Source organism: Phoenix dactylifera, chromosome 2 (assembly GCF_051530095.1).
Source record: "Phoenix dactylifera cultivar Ajwa chromosome 2, Ajwa_hap1_PhDact_Kaust_v1.1, whole genome shotgun sequence".
Taxonomy (NCBI): Eukaryota; Viridiplantae; Streptophyta; class Magnoliopsida; order Arecales; family Arecaceae; genus Phoenix; species Phoenix dactylifera.
This window is the reverse complement of record NC_143191.1, coordinates 48,345,850-48,349,851: the sequence shown is the minus strand read 5'-3', so window position 1 is coordinate 48,349,851 and position 4,002 is coordinate 48,345,850. Positions and strand designations below refer to the sequence as shown.

General features: G+C 37.3%; 1 pseudogene; it reads right to left on the bottom strand.

The window, feature by feature from the left end:
• Window positions 1–1,411: 1,411 nt before the first annotated feature.
• On the bottom strand, window positions 1,412–3,127 carry LOC103698288 (trans-resveratrol di-O-methyltransferase-like; annotated as a pseudogene).
• Window positions 3,128–4,002: the final 875 nt, after the last annotated feature.

Below are 4,002 nucleotides of genomic sequence, written 5' to 3'. Positions count from 1 at the left end.
GGAAAAATATTTTATTCCTAAATGGTATTTTCTTTGTGAGTGCAAAATATATTTCTTTCAAAGAAAGAGAAAAGGTATTTCATTCCAAAAAATAAAAAATATTTTAAGAAGTCATGTAAAAAAGGAACTTGTGTAAGAGGAAATAAGTTCGGATTTTAGTTAGACTCTTCAATGTAATTTTAGGGAGTTGAGAGAAAACAAGAAAATTCTCCATGCACAAAAAAAATCACTTTTTTTTCTCCACACATTAAAAATTTTGAACTTGAGTTTAGTGTTCTAGCTATTAAAGGTAGCGGTTATGTGTACATGGTTTATCTCATGATGCATTGCAAAGATTTATGAGAACAACAATTCTGTACTTAAAAATTCTTCAACATAATTTGCGATATCTATATTACTTATTAATTATTTACTATTAGTATGTATATTTATTGAAATTGTACCATCAAATTTTAGTGGCCATCATTCTCGTTATGTAGATAGAGATTTATGGTACAACTCCTGCATAACTTACAATATTAGATGCTATTTTTGTTAAAAGGAAAATACACCAATATTGTTAAGATAAGAAATTTACAAGATAAAGATTAAAAGATAAGGGATCAGAATCTATTGCATCAAATCAAAAGAATCGACTGCTCCAAATAAGCATACATTTATTTGTCTTACTACAAACATGCAACAGTTATGTTAAACAATTTATCTTTTCTATTAATGCTGATCTTTTTATTAATGAGATGTTGAAAGCAAATTAGTAATAATTATTAAATATATTTCACTTATAATATATTTTTATTCTATTTTTAAATTTTTATTATTCTTTTGTAACATAAACTTATAGTTTCATTTTTATTATCACCCTGTCCATCGTGCAGGTATAATTGTGGAAAGAACTTTTTTTTATATGTTATTGATGCTCAAACTTGAGTTTAGCTGTACAACATCTGAAGGTAGAGGTTATGTATGGTTTATCTCATGGTTCGCTACAAAAATCTACAAGAACAATGATTTTGTACTTAAATTATTCAACACAATTTGCAACATCGATACTACTTATGGAGTAAATAGAATTAATATTTTATTAACTATTTATTATTAATATTTACTTATTTTTCAAAACATGTACTATAAAATTTTAGCAGCCATCGTTCTCATTATCTTGATAGAGATTTACGGTATAACTTCTATACAACTTGCAATTGAAAGGTATAAGATATTATAGGTGCTATTAGATGCAAATTTTGTTAAAAGAAAAATCCACCAATTTCATGAAGGTAAGAAATTTACAAGATAATTAATCAAAAGATAAGGAATCTGAATCTACTGCATCAAATCAAAAAGAATCAACTGTTTCAACATAAGCGTATGTTTATTTATTCTATTACAAACGTTCAACTGTTATGTTAAATAATTTATTTTTTCCCATGCTGATCTTTTTATTAATGAGATGTTGAAAGCAAAATAGTAATAATGGTTAAATACATTTCACTTATAATATTTTTTCATTCTATTTTTAAATTTTTTATTATTCTTCTGTTAAATAAACTTATATTTCTGTTTTTATTACCATCCTGTGCATGACGCAAGTACAATTCTCGTAAGAACTTTATTTTTATATGGTACTGATGCTTCAGAGGCATCAAAAAGTTCGGAAGAAAACAACATCTATGTATGTGTTACCTGAGAACGACTGTTTAGTTTACATATGATGCTCTTTATTTATTAATCATGCTCTTTTGATATAGGAATAGAGGATGCGTTCTTAAATGCAGCTGGAATCTTCAAGGGAAGACCTCGATCAAGGAGCGAGTACCCAACGAGCTGATCTTGTAATTTGTGAAACCTGCTTCGAAGAAAATTTTCCTCCATTCATGCTCCTGTCGCTCCTTTCCTGCTGCGATGCAAAGCATTTGAATATCCCAGAAAAGCTGCATCTCTGTCATCGTAGCACTATTTTCACTGCTAGCGTTCATAACTATATCCAAAATCAGCACTTTTCCTCCATCTTCTCTCTCAGGAATTGCTTCCTTGCACAGCTTCAGTATCTTCACGCACTGCTCGTCAGTCCAGTCATGCAAAATCAGCTGCATTTGATAGAAACAAGAAATACACCAATAAATAGTTCTAGTCTCGATTTGTAAGGAACTCGTAGAAATTTCACCAAATAAAAAAATAAAAAAAAGTCGTAGAAAGCGCTGTGCTATTCCATCGCATTAACTCTTTCTTAAAAATTAAAAGAAATCGTCGGAATATGTTAGGTGGTAAATCTTGTAAACTACCTTGAGAAACGAGCTGGTGGAATGTGTTCGAACATGTTCCCAGCGATAGCTTCGACCCGGGGACTTTTGGGCACAGTGGCAATCACATGAGGGAGGTCATAGACGATGATGCGCTTTATGCTCGGGAAGGCCTCGGCGATCGCCCTCGCCGACGTCCCGTCGCCCCCGCCGACATCGACGAGAGACGAAACTCCCTGGAACGCGTCTTTGCAGCGGGCGACCACCGACTTCATGGCGAGGCACGAGTCGCTGGCCATCGCCTCGTTGAAGAGGCGGTTGAACGCGGGGTCGTCGCCGGTCATCTCGAAAACCGGCTTGCCGTAGCTCATCTCGAAGGGGATGTGGGGCTGATCCGCCTGCAACCAGGGGGCCAGGAAGTGGAACGGCGCCAAGACGGTGGAGTCCAGGCAGAAAAGGACACAGGAGGCGAGGCTGGTGGGGCTGTCCTTGAGGAGGATTTTGGAGTTGGGGGTGAGGGAGTAAGCGTGCTCGTCCGACCCGTTGGGATCCTTTTCGACGGAGAAAAAGCCCGTGTGGGCGAGCATGCGCATGAGACGGCGGAGGGCAGGGGATTTGGTGGGGGCGACGGGGAGGAAGGAGGCGAGCTCGGTGATGGTGAGGGGCCGGCCCTGGGCGTGGATGGCGTCGGGGATTCCCAATTGGATAGCGCACTTGAGGCCCATGGAGCCGACGTGGGCGAGAGCGTGGTGGAAGACGTGGGCCTGGGCATGCAAAAGCTCGTCGGCGGTGGCTTCGAGCGCCATTCTAGCCACTCTCTTCACTCTCCCTGTAGGGGACTCGTTGTTGGTTTGCTGGTGGTGCATGGGCCTTGCGATTTATTGACGATTCATACTATATTGACGATGTCTGTGCTTGCTTTGTTTTACCGCAGACAAAAATATGTGGCTTACACTCATCGCCTAGGATATGAGGATGGGTAACCCGTAACCCTGTGGTCCATAAATTAAAGATGTCCGCCTCAGTCTTTTTCGTTGATGTCCCCGATTATATACGGATATATTTTCCATAAATTTTAAAACTATTGAGCTTGAGGCTTATCCCCTTTTTAGAACTATTGAGCTTGAGGCTTATCCCCTTTTTATAACTACTGAGCTTGATGCTTGTCCCTCTGCTGGCAAATGAAACAAAACTTTGCTTACTTTTGGAATGCTTTTGTGGAAGAATCAATCTATCAAATGGGCTCTGAAATAGAGTGAATGCAAAATAATAACTTAGCTTGATTCAGTCATGGCACTATCCTCAGTTTAATTCTCAAGGCTTTCTATAAATTGACCTATAATCTGTAATAACTCACAGCCTTGTCAAAAATGTCTAGTCATTACACTTGTCTAAATTTGATCGTTAAGTTTTTCTATAAATTGATCCATAATTTGCATCAACTCAAGATCCCATCCAAGAAAGCTATCTATAATGCATGTTCTGGATTCTTTAGCTCAGTAAAAGTACCCAGGACCTATTGATGCATGGTTATTTTAGAATTAAACATATGCTAAATATAGTACGTAAATCAAAAGAATCCATATAAGATTTTGACTTAGCTTATTTCCTATAAAAGATTGACTCAAGATTTTCAAGTAGCATGGACCATAAGAACTTTATTATTATATGTTACTGGTGCTTCAGAGCCATCAAAAAATTTAGAAGAAAACAGCCCCTATGGAGGTGTAACTTGAGAACAACCGTCCAGTTTACTCTACATATG